This window comes from Diceros bicornis, chromosome X, assembly GCF_020826845.1.
Source record: "Diceros bicornis minor isolate mBicDic1 chromosome X, mDicBic1.mat.cur, whole genome shotgun sequence".
NCBI classification, from domain to species: Eukaryota; Metazoa; Chordata; class Mammalia; order Perissodactyla; family Rhinocerotidae; genus Diceros; species Diceros bicornis.
Genome location: NC_080781.1, coordinates 82,246,093 through 82,261,938, shown reverse-complemented (window position 1 = coordinate 82,261,938; position 15,846 = coordinate 82,246,093). Strand labels below are relative to the sequence as shown.

At 35.8% G+C, this 15,846-nt stretch overlaps 1 long non-coding RNA gene across 4 annotated transcripts in view; it reads left to right on the top strand.

Moving 5' to 3' along the window:
- LOC131401207 (uncharacterized) overlaps positions 1–14,749 on the top strand; it is a 131,028-nt gene extending 116,279 nt beyond the window's left edge. For 2 of the 4 annotated variants that reach the window (XR_009217595.1, XR_009217592.1), the window contains exons 3-4: positions 10,276–10,365; positions 11,881–14,749. This is a non-coding gene — a long non-coding RNA (uncharacterized LOC131401207). The remainder of the gene's footprint in view (positions 1–10,275; positions 10,366–11,880) is intronic. The other 2 variants (XR_009217593.1, XR_009217594.1) reach the window with 2 other exon arrangements.
- Positions 14,750–15,846: the final 1,097 nt, after the last annotated feature.

The window sequence follows — 15,846 nt, the reverse complement described above, 5'->3', positions numbered from 1 at the left end:
ATGTATTTTACTTTAGATTAGAAATGAAAGTAACATTCAAATGATTGAATATTGAAAAATATCTATTGTTTACTGTCACAAAATATGTCTTGAAGGTCAGATTTCCAGAATGGTAGAGTAAGGAGCTCTGAAAATTCACTCCTCCATAAAGCAGTGAGAACAATGGCAAAAATGATCACAATCAACTTTTACAGAATTTTGGAAATTGAGAAAATTTTGCAACAATCTGAGAAGCATTTATTTCAAGAAAAATGAGTGAATCTTGCAAAGAACAACAAACTTTGTTGCAATGTAACTTGTCCTATTCTCATGCCCTTTCCCCCAACTCTACAACAGGCTGTAAAACCAGCAGCCTCGCTACTACAGTATCTGTGAAAACACCAGACTAGCTTCCAGTGGAGGAGGCAGAAGGGGTTTGGAGCTCATCAGAAGGCCTCATCCTCAAAGAATTGTCACTATCTGAACTGTTTGGAAACACCCTGAAAAGATCTCATTCACAGAGATCATTGTATTTAACCTAACACAGAGCTTACTCAGTGGGAAAAGCCTTATCTCCAGGGCATTTTTAGAAAAAAGATGAATGGCATTTGTTTAACATTTCAGCTGCCTTGGATGTTGATGCCATTTGAAGCAATCAAGAGCCTGGCCAAAAATTAAAAGAAAGATCTGCGGAGTGATGTGTACATGGGGGGCTTTGACAAGCTCTGATATGTTTATGGGCAAGCCTGCACACATGTCCAGTGAGGATCTGAGAAGGCCCTAATCTCTTAGTTATCTATGACCTTGAGGCTTAGTGCAACCAGAAAGTGAGTGAAAATGTAGATCTATAAACTACCCGAGCAGTGAAGGCATGCCTCAACACATATACAGAGCCCCTGGGCAAAAGGTGGGACATATAACAGTTCATGGCACTTCAGCAAATCTCTGCCCAACAATCATTAACAGACCACTAAGCTAACTGAACAGACTTCAGTGGCCACACGTAAGAGGGAATATAAACTTTACAGAAATAGTCCAGGAAAGTCACTATACAAACAGGAGCAGCAAACTCTAGATAGGAGGAGAATCTAGTTTCCAGAGTTGCCACATTTTTATTATATAAAATGTCCAGTTTACCAAAAAAATTATGAGACACAAGGAAACAGGGAAGTATGGCTCATATACAGGCCAAACAAACAAAAAAGTCAATAGATACTGTCCTTTAGGAAGTCTGTATGTTGGATTTACTAGATAAAGACTTTAAATTTGCTGTTATAAATATGTTCAAAATAGTAAAAAAAAAAAATTTCTAAATAAAGGAGTAAGTACATGAAAAGATGCTCAACATTATTAGTCATTAGGGAAGTGCAAATTAAAACCACAATGAGATATCACTTCACAACCATTAGGAAGCTTATAACAAAAAGACAAAATAAGAGACTGGCCTGGTGGTGTAGCGGTTAAGTTTGCATGCTCCACTTTGGTGGTCCAGGGTTCACAGGTTCGGATCCTGAGTGCGGACCGACACACTGCTTGTCAAGCCATGCTGTGGTGTTGTCCCATATAAAGTAGAGGAAGATGGGCACGGATGTTAGCCCACAGCCAACCTTCCTCAGCAAAAAGAGGAAGATTGGCAATGGATGTTAGCTCAGGGCTAATATTCCTCACACACACACACAAAAGACAGAGAATAAGAAGTGTTGGTGAAGATGTAGAGAAATTGGAACCCTCATACATTGCTGGTGGGAATGTAAGATGTTGCAGCTACTGTAGAAAATAGTTTGGTGGTTTGTAAAAATGTTAAACCTGGAATTTTCATGTGGCCGAGCAATTCTACTTCTTGTCATGTACTTGTAGGGGAGGAAAAACTATTCCCCTACCCTCTAGGTTCTTCTGGCTGGTCTAAGAATTAAATTGACAAGAGACAGACTAATAGGAGAAAATCAAACAAAGTTTAATAACATATATGCATAGGAGAAGCCATCCCCTTAAATACCATCTTCAGCTAAAGAGAAAGGAGGGTGTTGGAGGTAGTGGTTTGAGACTTCAAAGGGGAGGAATGCAATTTACATGGAGATGCAAATGCAAATGTTTAGTAAACAAATGTTTGCTGGGCCACCTATAGACAATGTGACCTGAGACAGAACTTTGATAAAAATAGGCTTATCAAGGTTCCTCTCAGTCTACCACACCTATAACTATGTATGATGTTAGCTCCTTCCTGGGACAGGCCTTCTATCTTAAATTCTTTTTGTCAGTTAGGAGGAAGGTCAAAGTCTCTATCTGAGTCTCTCTATCTGAGTCTTTTGTTCTTAAAAATTATGGTGCCAGAGAAACACATTTTGGGGTAGGAAATTCTGATCCCCCACATACTCAAAAGAAATAAAAACTTAGTCCACAAAAAACTTGTACATTAATGTTCATAGCAACATTATTCTTAAGGAGGGAATGGGGAATGACTGCTAATGAGTATGAGCTTTCTTTCAGTGTGATGAAAATCTTTGGGAATTAATGGTGATTGTCGCCCACTTTTGTGAAAATATTAAAAACTAAAAGTTACTTGTACACACTAAAAGGGTGAATTTTATGATTAGTTATATTTAAAAAAGCTGTTAATAATAATAACAATATGACTTGTTTAAGAGGAATTGCAATGCTAACTTAAACTTGATGGATTTATCTAATTCTGGATCTATTTTACTTGGATCATCTAAGGCCATTTGTGTGGTTGAGTACAGGGAAAGTGAGAAAGTGAGAAAGAGTTGGAGAAAATAGTTGGGGAAAAAAGCCAAGTGAATGACAACATAAATTTTAGCAAATAATTAGAGAGAAATGTTAAAATTATTTTACATTTTAGTGCATGTAAGCCATACAAAATATGATTTTTCCATAGACATTTTGTAAGCACAGCACAAGTAATCTTAGCATGTCAGGCCTTTAAAATGAAACGTTCATTCAAATGTTTAACAACTTTTCTTGATTTCAAAATTTTATTTTCTGTGATAATGGAGCAACAGAAGGAAAGGAGATATAAAACCTTTTCAGGGACACATTCAAGTCCCCAGTGACATTTGTTTATTTCTGAATAATTTTCACACCTGCCTCAATTTTATTGTCACTTCCAACTATGAAGACAACCAATACAGAAAAAAATATTCATGCCAAATATATGACAATTCTCTATTGAAGACCTAGTGTTAATTCCTCTCTATAGCTATCTTTTACTATGCTGCATATTTTATGCAACTTATTTGATTGTTTTAGTTGACAAACACACAGGAATAATTAAAATGCATTATTATTGGGAGGATTTAGATAGCATGGTTTGTTTTCCTTTATTTTCTCTGTGAAGTTCTTATTTTTTATTTTTTTTAAAGTCAAGAGACATTGTGGTATAGTGGAAAAGAACATCCTTTGGTATCAGACAGTTCTGGGTTCAAATCTCAGCTCTACCATTCATAAGCTATGTTACTTTGGGAAAACTGAGTGATCTTTCTCAGACAGTTTTCTCACCTGTAAAATTTAGAAATTAATACATCATAATAATGCCATAGTAGACAAGATTTATTAAGTATCCACTGTGTTCCTGGCTCTGCATTGGATTCTTTACATATGTATATACGGTTTAACATTCAAAGTATTTATCAGTAGAGGATGGGCAAAAATTAATCAAGAATGAGGCTGGCTCAGTGCTATTGTAGGGTCCTGGGGGCTTTCTGCCCTGGCAGACATGATTCCATTTGATGCTGAATTGTGAGGAGGTAGAGGGTAGAGGGACAAGGGTACATTTGTGGAAGGATGAAGGAGCCTAAAAGCACCTATTCACCAATCATCAAGCATTTGTTTGTTTTGGTATAAACCTAATGAATATTAGCCCTGAATGTACTATTTCATTTAATCTTCACAAAAACCATAGAAAGGAGTTTTTATAGGCATTTTATATAAAGGGAAACTAAAGTTCAGAGAAATAATTTGTTACACAGCCAGTAAAATGTAAAAGACAAGATTTGAATCTACTTGGGATGTATTAGTCTTTAAATAAAGTTTTAGTTTTCAAAATAGTGCAAGTTTCTAACATTCAGCTTACTATTTCAACCACCATTCTCTGATTTTCTAATTGTAGCTGCCAAGTGAGGTTTTTGAGGCAATATATTAAAGTGAGTTATGACAGATACTGTATTCAAACATTGGTTTAGAATCTTGGTTCACTAATACCATCTGTATAATTTTGAAGCAGTTACTTAACCCTTTCTGACCCTCTATTTTCCCATCAGTAAAATGTAGATAATTAACATACCTACCTCATATAATTGTTAGAGTTAAAATATATACAAACCACTTAGCATAGTGCTTGCCATTTAATTATAGTTCAATAACTGTGACTAACATTGTTATGCCTCTCCGTACTTGGAATCTTGTCCTTACTGCATAACCAAAGCGGCCTTTAAACCTTTTTAAAGTTTTGAAATTGACCTCATCGTAACGGTTGGTGAGTGAATCGGAATGTGAACACTCCATACTATCTAAAGCTACTTTGGTCAATTTATTTATTTATTTTACTTATTTCTGAATTTAAAAATATAATGCAGGGTGTAGTATTTCAGACGATAAAACTGGAATGACAAGTGAGTGAATGAAAGAATAATGAAATAATCACACTCAGTTGTTTTGAGGGTGCCACTTGCCAGCAGATAGCTTTGAAGGCCTATGAAAGTTTTTGAAGAAATAAAAAATAAAATTTAAAAACTCTGTGAGTAGCTCTCAAGCTTTGTCAAAAATCAAATCAAAACAAATCAGAACAATCAGGAAAATGAACCAGTCACAGGTGCTTAAATGTGATTATCTCCTTTGCTGTGATCATTTTAGCTTATCTCCTGCTTATATTTATTCAAAAAAAAGAACAAACATTTACTTTGGAAGCTAAAATTCAGGAAGTTTAAATGTTATCAAATCAAATGCAAATGTATGTTTGAAAATATATCACTTCTATTTGCTGTATTCTTACTCATGAATACTCAGCTTCTGGAGAGAAAATACTAGTATGATATGACTTCTTTAAGCAAAAAGCAACAAAACATTCTCTATAAGGACCTAAGAAAAAAATAAAACTTAGGTTCTCTTCTCTTATGTATAAAATATAAATATTTTATATTTATAACAGATGAAGTCTGGTTGTGGGGGGAAAAATAAATAAATAAGCAAATAATATATACATATATATAAGGACTTAGTCTTAATACAATGATGATAAGACTATTACAAACAATTGATAATGATTACTTAATATGTTAAGTATATTTTGTTTTTATGAATCTCTGCTTTAAAAATATATTTTTTCTTCTATGATGTCATTAAGATGCTTTTAAAAATTACCTTTCTGTAGACTGGGATGCTGATGTTGCCAGAGCCCATCACTCTTGTTCATGTTTTTTAAAATGGAAAAGTGATCTTTAACTTGGATTGCCTAAATTCGTATTATTTAATTTTCATGGCTTCATTGATGACCTTTGGTCTATTCATTTTTTAGATGAAATTAATAATCCTGGTTTATTTGTCTTCATAAACATTAACATAGGCTAGCTTTACGTGCTATTTTCCAAACTTCAAAATGTCTTCTAGGCATGTCAATATGTTGGCTCAATCAAAATGACAAAAGAACATAAAAACACAACTCTTTATACTTATAGTTATTAAAAAAGAAAGACACAGTCTTGTAATTTCTAAACAGGAAAATTCAAACCATGCTTTTCAAACCATATATAGATAAGAGGTAAAACTATAAAGAAAAGCAAAGAAAAACATTCCAAAAATCAGGGTAATAGTTATGGCAAGTTTGAGCTGTGATTCGTGAGAGACGCAAGGAAGGCTTGTGAGGTGCTGGAATTATTAATTTTTCTATCTGGGTGGTAGCTACATAGGTGTTAATTTTGAAATTAATCATAAAACTATATATAAAATTATTTAATAAAAAATAAATTAATAAAATTTTCTATGTGAGCTCTGTGTCTCATAATTCGTAAATGAAACAATATCATACTAACAGTGAGTCATCTTAGTAAGTGGTATGACTCTGAATAGTCACTTTAGAAAAGTGCACAGGTAATACAATAATTATGCCTTATTTCAGAACTAGACTTTTGTTGGAACTAGGGAAATGGAGAAAAATGTTCCCCTTGCAGTCATTTTTATATATTTTTATTATAGAAAATTTTAAACATACATCTAAATGGACAGAATAGCCCAATGACACCCTATATACTCATCACTTTGCTTCAAAAGTTTACAACTCATGACTAATTTTCTTTCACTCATACACTATCCACTTCACTCTTTCCCATATTATTTTGAAGCAAATTTCAAATATTGTAAATACTTCAGTATGTAGCTTTAAAAGATGAGGACTCTTTTTTTTTTTGTAACAGTCACAGTATTATTTTCACACCTTAAAAATAAAATTAACAATTCCTTCATAGTATCAAATATACAGTCAGGATAAAATTTCTAATTGCTTCTATAAATATATATTTTTTTCTACTATTTATTAGTTCTGTTGAATCTGTTTCCAAAAAATTTCCATAGATTGCAGTTGGTCGATGTGCCTTTTAATTCTCTTTCAAACTGTAAGTTCCCCTCTTTGCAGTTTATTTGTAGAGACTGAGATATTCATCCAAAGGCACATTTTAAAAAGTTAGTTTTATTGAGGTATAATTGACACACAAAAAATTAATCAATTTTAGGTGTATAATTCAAAGAGTTTTGACAAATGTGAAGTCATATAACTGGGACCGCAATAATGACATACGGAATATTTTCATCACGCCCGAAATTTCCCTTGTGCTCTTTTACCATCAATCTCCGCCTCCTAATTCTGGCCCTTGGCATCCACTGATGTGCTTTCCATAACTATAGTTCTGCCCTTTCTAGGATTTCACACAAGTGGAATTTTACAGTATGTTGCCATCTGGGTCTAGCTTCTTCAACTTAGCAATGCATTTGAGATTCATCCATATTCTTGCATGCTTCAGTAGTCATTCTTTTTTATTGTTGAGAAGTATTCAATTGTGTAGACATACCACAAAAAATCACATTTTTTTAAACAATAAAAGTTAGCTAAGCAAAAATAGTATTTGTTGCCAATATTTTGTTCTTTTCCGTGTTTACAAGTTATGGTAACCACTAAATTAAAGGAAATAAATGTCATCACCTACTTCATAGAATTATATTGATATTTCTTTCTAGTTTTGAAGAAGAGTCTATAATTCTTCTACGTATGGCTTTTTAATTACAGCTATTAGTAAAGTGAACAGAAGTAACGTTTCAAAGACACTCTGAAGCACATCTTTAAGACAGTCTTTAAGATTGTGGAAATGTGAGAATAAGAGTATTGTAATCAACTGGATAATTCTTCCCAAGGAAAAATATTGAAACAAGTAAATTGTGGAAAGAAAGTCACAAACAGGGTCAGGTTCTGCTCAAAATGGCTTAACTCGCAGACTAGTTATCATTCTATATTATAAGTATGGGCAAATACAACATTCTGAGCCTAAGAAGCTGACTATTCACTTACTGATGCCCTTTTATGAAATGTGGATTAAAAGATTATGTTAGAATGGATTCATCTGCCAAAAGCTTCTTGGAATACTAAAGTTAAACAAAAAAAAACCATATATAGAAGCTCAAAGATTTGTCTGTTAGGTCACTCATTTAAAATGCTGATTCAAACAGAACTTTTACTCAATATTCACTATAAAATTAAATCGTACATTTCTAGCAAATGTTTATGTTGTATATATGAATATTTTTATGTTCCTTCAAAATATAACATTTATTTTTGCGTACTATTTTATGAATTAAGACGCTCTATTTTCAGATTATAGAAATGTTCCAAATTTAAGCAACTTAATGCAGCATTAAAGGAGGAGCCAATTATAATAAATCAAATATAATATGAGTAAATCTTATATAGTTCTTAGAGAAATGATTCAATTGGTGATCAAAGGGAGGTTAAAAAATAGGAAATAGTTTATCTATTTTGTGTTTCCTTTGTTTATATTTCTAAACACAAAATTTATGAGCTTAAAAGAAGTGCCCAACCTTTGAAGGCAAAAAAAGACAATGTGATTTAAAAGGAAGCATGGAGGAGTATAGGATAAAACCCTAGTGAATGAAGTGGAATATTAAGGATGTTTTCTTACTCTTTCATGAGCTGGTGTGAATGTCTTTCATTTCTTGGGGAAAAAAAGATAAGAAAAAGTGTTTTTGTATTTTTTTGCCCAATACTGATAAAAACAAGTAACACTACTAATACCTTTACTTCTCTATTTACTTATCTAGGTGAATGTAAGAATGGTTTGTTAAGGAGGGGATATAATAGTGAGAAACTGAAGCTACAGTAGGTGGCCTAATTTTATTATAGGAGGTAGTTTAAAAGACAGATTCAGACATTTTATTATTATTATTATCCTTTGCACTTTTGGTGGGTCATAAATTTGTCAGCAGCGTTGCTGGTTTGGGGTCTGTCATGAGGCTGCAGGATGTTGGCTGTGGTTGCAGTCATCTGAAGGCTGGAATGGGGCAAGATGATCTGCTTCCAAGATGGCTCACTCCCATAACTGGCAAGTCGGTGCTGGTTGTTGGCAGGAGGCCTTAGTTCCTTCCCGCATGGGTGGTTTCAGTGTCCTCAAAACATGGTGCTGAGTTTTCCCAGAGAAAATAATTCAAGATCTAGTTTTATCCCTTCACTTGTGGAAACTGCCAAAAAATTCCACTTAGATTCACAGTTGTGACTACATAGCAATTAAAACCTATTTTGAATGTAGTTTTCTATTTTTCATATTTCCTGAATGAGAATTTCCATTTTAAACCATAAATTTGTAGCTGAAATGGTGTAGTCTCCCTTTTTTTTTTTAAGATTCCCAGTATTTAATGAGCACTAAGATTATCATACATTTGATCCTACTTGTCAATTCCTAAGTTACTCATTTAGAGAAGAGGTGATTTCTTGATGTCAATATCCAATAGTGGTGATACAAACATAGTGTGTAGCTGATATTTCCTGGTTGCAATTTTTTGCTTTGGTCCTCTGTTATCTAGTTGTTCTTCTAACCTTGTATATTCTTTCAAAGCTATCACTCTCCAAACACTTAAATCCAAACTTTCTTTCAGTAAGAATGTCTTCTATTTCATAGAGAAAATAGATGTAATGGAAAGTAGTAGAAATGCATTCAAAATATTGGCCTTCTACAAATAAAGATGTCTTTATCCAAATCCATTCTTACATTTCCCCATAACATTACAGCAAATTAAATATCCTTCCTTCATTTTCTTAGACTCTGATCTTCTCCCTCATTCTCATGGACCTGCCTCCATCAACTATACATTTTTTCTTTTATATTTAAAATTTCTCTCTCACTAATAAAGCAGTCAGCATTTTCCATCTGGAAAAAATCCAAAGAAAAAAAATAAATCAAACAGAAAAGAAAAAATAACTTGTAGTGAATCTGTCATCTATTCTATTACATTAGGCTTCTTTCCCTTTATAGCCAAGTTTTAAGACAAAAATAGACTACTTTTGCAATCTTCATATACCTACCTACTGTTTTCTATACAACTCACCACAATCAGTATTCCACACCCATCATTCTAATTCATTATTTCAACCAATATTTATTGAGTGCCTTCAATGTGCCAGGGAATGTTCTCTGTGCTGGGAATACATCAGGAAATAAAATAGGCAATGTTCCTGACCTTGCAGAGTTTGCTTTCTAGTTAGGGTTCAGGGCGGGGGAAGACAGACAAGTAAGTATAAACAATTAAGTACATATATAAGTAAATAAATAATGTAGTACATTAGAGGGTGGTAAGTATTATGGAAATAAAAGTAGAGCAGGAGAAGGGAGTTTGAGAAGGCCAAGATGAGGGACAGTTTGCAGTATGGAATGGGGTGACCAGGGCAGGCCTCATTGAGAAGATGAGACTTAAGCAATGACTGAAGATTAGAGAGTGAGGCAAACGGATAACTGGGGAAAAGAACTCTAGACATAGGGAATAACTAGAGTATATCTCTAAGGGAAGCGTGTGCCTGATATGCTAGAAGAACAGCAATGAGGTCATGGTAGCTGGAGCAAAGAGAATGAAGGATAAGTAATCTAAAAGAATGTCAGAAAAATAATGGGGAATATGATCATAGAGTCTTACAAGCTTTAATAAAAAATTTGTGTTTTGCTCTGAGTAAAATGGAGGGACATTGAAGGATTTTGAGCAGAAGAGTAACATGATTTCACTTGTATTTTTTAGAAGGTACACTCTGACTGCTCTGTTGAGGCTAGTCCTTTTGGAGAAAAGGAAGAAAGAAGGAAATCTATTAGGAGACTTGCAGTAATCCAGGTAAGATATGAAGTGGTGATAAGTGGTTAGATAGTGGATATCTTTTAAAAGTAGAATCAAAAGGATCTACTGACAAAATGGATGTAGGATCTGAGGGGAAAAAATTGAGTCAAAAATGATTCCAAATTTTTTAGCCTGAGTAACTTTAAGGATGGAATTGACATCAATTGAAATGTTAAAACCTTCCTGTGGATCAGCTTTTAGGGAAAGATCAGAAATTCAGTTTTAGATACGTTGAGTATATCAGTCAAGGTTCTCCAGAGAAACAGAACCAGCTGAAAGTTGACTCCTAGAATTTGCAATGAGGAGATCACTGGTGATCTTTACTATAGCAGTTTTGATGGAGTGCTAAAGGCAAATGCCTGATTGGATCAGATTTAAGCAAAATGGGAAAAGAGAAATAAAGACAGTAATTGATTTTTCTATGTTGACCATTTTTGCTAGGCAATTTTCTATTTAATTATTATTTTTTTCTTTTCAAAGAACTGGCTATTGATTTTGTTGTTGTTATAATCTGTCATTATCTTTTTTTAATTTATTAATTCCTTCTATCTTCTTCCTTTGGTTCTATTCTCTTTTTTTCTAACTCTTTCAGTTAAGTGTTTACATTTCCATTAAAAATTAGATATACTTGAAGCTATAAATTTATCTCTAAGTACCACTTAGCTACATCCCACAAGTTTGATATATAGCTTTCATTGACACCCATTTCTAAGTACTTTCTGATTTAATGCATGCTTTACATTTTGAAAGGTACTTTCAGGGCCAAATAATAAGATATATATGAGTGTGTGTTTGTGTGTGCATGTTGGAACTTTTAAATTTGCACTGTGGTACGAACAAGTAATCTACATTGCATTGAATTTTTCATATTTACTCTAATGTTTTAAATGAAGCTGGCTGAATACTGATTTCTACTTTCACAATTATTTACCTTCAGAACTTCTAAGACATTTATCCACTGTCTTCTGGAATCTATTTTCATTCATTAAAAGTATGCTCTCAATATTAATTGCCCTTGCAGGTAAACTTTTTGTGCCGAAGCTGTGAAAATTTTTTTCTCCTTATCCTTGAGGTTGCAGTTTCATTATGATTTTTCCAGGTGTAGAGTTTATTTATTCATTTTTCTTCATTATTTGTATTCTTCTTGCTCCATATTCTTTAAATCTGAGGATTCATAAAGTTTCTTCTATTATAAAATTCCCCACTATTAACTCTTCATCCATTGCTTATCCAATATCTCTTCTATTGTCTTTTTTGGAATTAGTGGGGCATGTATGTTGGAATCTCCTAACCACTCGATCTTTTTCAACTGCTCTATTTTAGTTTCATCTTTTTGTGCAGCATTCTTACTAAACCCCTAAAAGATAAATTCTTATTTGCTAATTCTGTTTATGACTTTTCAGTCTACAATCTATATCCTTTTGAGATTATATATATGTGTACATAGACAAATTTTTAATGACTTGTCATTTTAAGACTTTTGATTTCTTTCTTTTTTTTTTTTTTTGTGAGGAGCATCAGCCCTGTGCTAACATCTGACAATCCTCCTCTTTCTTTGCTGAGGAAGACTGGCCCTGGGCTAACATCCGTGCCCAACTTCCTGCACATTATATGGGAGGCCGCCACAGCATGGCTTGCCAAGCGGTGTGTCAGTGCATGCCCGGGATCTGAACCAGCGACCCCGGGTTGCCACAGTGGAGTGCGTGCACTTGACTGCTTGCGCCACCAGGCTGGCACAAGACTTTTGATTTCATTAAAAAATAAAGTTTAAATGTGTCTATTTTCATAAAATCATGAAATATTGAGATTGGATTATGTCTGGGACAGTATCTTGTCCATTATCATCATTTTATAGGTGAGCTATCAGAAGCAAAAAAAAATTGCCAAGACTGTTCTATTGGTAGCAGATCTGAGACCAGATGTAAGGATTTTTTTTCCTCTCTGCTGAATTAGTTCAGAACATTTTACGCATGTATACAATAAGACTGAAACCATAGAAAATAAAATGCATACGTATGCAAGATCATTTACACAAAACCAAAAAGTCAGTTGCTTTACGTCTTTGGGATAATAGATAATTTTTCTGGGAAAAATATCCTTGTCATTTATTATATTATATTATCCAAAAGAGTGTAGAGTATATGTTGGAAATTTTAATGTCTTTATCTAGCAAACATTATTTCTTGTTATTTTAGTATATATAAAAAGATATATATTTAATAATATACCTATATATGTGATTTCATGAAATATATTTGACATTTAAAAATGAGCTCTAGGAGAGAAGTCAAGATGGCGGCATAGGCAGACTCTGAACTCACCCCTTCCCAGGGACACAGCCAATTTACAACTGCTCGTGGAAAAATTACCCCTGAGACAGAACTGAAAACTAGATAAGAGGAACTCCTGCAATGAACGACAATCCTAACTGAGGTGGAAGAGGCAGAAACTCCCTTCTGGAGAGGAAAAACTCCACCTCCACAAGCTGCCAGCTTCATGGCTGCCTAGGAGCAGCCCAAAGGTACACAGCCTTCCCGGGAGGAGTGGGGCCCTGATCCGGGGAGTGCCCCACAACAGGCATTGAGTGGGCCCAGCACAATTGAGACAAGTGGCATAATATCTTACTTTCTCTGCTACTAAAACATTGGGGAGTACCCCCAGAAAAGCTGGTTAACAAAGAAATTAAAACCGGCTCTTAAAGGGCCCATGTGCAAACTCACCCCTTTTGGAAAGCAACCTAAAATCACCAGAACGGAAGGTACACAGTGCTTTGGTGAAAAGAGATCACCTGATAGGCTCTGAGTGAATCACAGTGAGAGGTGAGACCTCTCAAGGGACTGGGACATTGGCGGCAGACATTGTTGCGGCCTGGTGTGGGCGTGCTGACACAGATGCCATTGGAGTTCTCCCTGGGTCCTGCTAGCCGAGGTGTGCCCCACACACTAGAGCACGGATTTAATCCAGCAGAGCCAGGGCAGGCAGCCCACCCTAGAGGCTGGCCCCACCCAACAACAAGCCCTCAGGCAACTTGTGGGCCTGCATAGATTGGTGACTGGATTCTCTGCAGCCTGGTTACTGAGCCCACTTCAGTGGGGCAGTGAGTGCACAAGGAGCAGGCAGAGAGTGTAGGGCGGTGGTGGAGTGTGTGGGGCTCCTGCCGTGGAGAGACTGGGTCCACTTCAGGAGGTTGGGGCATGCACACGGGGCAGGACTGTGTGTGGACCTGTGGGCTGCAGGTCTTAATCAGCTGCAGAAGACTGGTGCTTCTCAAAGAGCGACAACCTTCCAAAGCCTGAGACAATGGGGTACTCCCGTGCCTGATGCCAGCCCCACCCAGCTGCAATCCTCAGAGAGGTGACAAGAGACCTAAAGGCTGGAGGCTTATAGCAATTGTAAGCCCCTGAGCCTAACAACCTGAAACACTGGGGGCATACTCACTTAAAAGAAATACTGCAACACAAGTGTGGTGTTAGAACTTGCAGCCAACGGTGCTGGGGCTCCCCACACCGGATAAAGAGACTGAAGGGCCCCCAACAACTACAAGCAGCTGAGCATTACAACAGCTGGCCAGGGGCATAACTCAGCCTCCCTGGGCACCTACAGGGAGAGCAAACACACCACAACAGAAGGACACACTTAGCCCTCATAGGGGTCACTCCTGGAACATAGAGAACTGAGGGAAGCACAGTTCAGGCCTCCTAAGACATCACTTATATAATGTCACCTATCCAAGAGCAGGAGACATAGTTGACCTACCTAACACATAGACACAAGCAGAGGGAAAGAGGCAAAATGAGGAGGCAAAGGAATGCATTCCAAGTAAGGGAAGAGGACAAAACCCCAGAAAAGGACCTAAGTGAAACAGAAATGAGCAACCTACCCGACAGAGAGTTAAAACAAAGAACATTAAGGATGCTCACTAATCTGGGGAGAAGAATAGATGAACTCAGTGAGAATGTCAACAAAGAAATGGAAGATATATAAAACAATGAATCAGAAATGAAGAATAAAATACTGGAAATGAAAAATTCACTAGGGGGACTCAAAAGCAGAGTAGAGGATACAGAAGAACGGATCTGTGAGCTGGATGAATGAGTAGAAAAAATCACCCAAGCTGAACAGGTAAAAGAAAAAAGAGTTAAAAAGAGTGAGGACAGTCTAAAGGACATCTGGGACAACATCAAGCACACTAACATCCGTGTTATAGGTGTCCCAGAAGGAGAAGAGTGAGACAAAGGGACAGAGAATCTATTTGAAGAAATAATCGCTGAAAACTTCCCTTACCTAAGGAAGGAAACAGACATCCATGTAAGGGAAGCACAGAGAGCCCCAAACAAGATAAACCCAAAGAGGCCCACACCAAGACACATCATAATCAAAATGTCTAGAATTAAAGATAAAGAGAGAATCCTAAATCTGCCAGAGAAAGACAAGTTACATACAAAGGAAACCCCATAAGGCTATCAGCTGACTTCTCAGCAGAAACCTTACAGGCTAGAGGAGAGTGGCACAATATATTTAAAGTGCTAAAAGGAAAAAACTTACAGCCAAAAATACTCTACCCGGCAATCCTCTTATTCAAAATGGAAGGAGAGAGAAAAAGTTTCCCAGACAAGCAAAAATTGAAGGAGTTTGTCACCAAGAAACCAGTACTACAAGAAATGTGAAAGGGACTGATTTAAGGGGAAAAGAGAAGACCACAAATAGGAAAAATTATCTATTTCCATGATAAGAGGGTAATGGATACAAATGCACAAAAAAGAGGTTAGATATGATATCAACAACATAAAATGAGGGAGGAGGGGAGTTAAAGAGTACAGCTTTCAGGCAGAGGTCAAACTAAAGAGACGAGCAATTCTGTATGGAAGAAGAAAGGAACAGAGAAGGAGTACTAAAAATCTGAAAACAAAAGTTAAAAAACGTCAGTAAGTACATACTTATCAATAGCTACTTTAAACGTCAATGGACTAAATGCTCCAATTAAAAGGCATAGGGTTGCTGACTGGATAAAAAAACAAGACCCATATATATGCTGCATGCAAGAGACACACTTTAGACCTAAAGATACTCAAAAGCTGAAAATGAAGGGATGGAAAATGATACTCCACGCAAATGGCAATGAAAAGAAAGCTGGGGTAGCAATACTCATATCAGACAAAATAGACTTTAAAACAAAAACTGTAAAAAGAGACAAAGAAGGGCATTACATAATGATCAAGGGAACAATCCAACAAGAGGGTATAACATTTGTAAATATCTACGCACCCAACGTAGGAGCACCTAAATATATAAAGCAATTATTAACAGACATAAAAAGAGAAATAGACAGTAACACAATAATAGTAGGGGACTTTAAGACTCCACTTAGGCCAATGGATAGATCATCCAAACAAAAGACCAATAGGGAAACCTTGGCCTTAAATGACACACTAGAACCGATGGACCTAGTAGATATATACAGAGCATTCCATCCAAAAA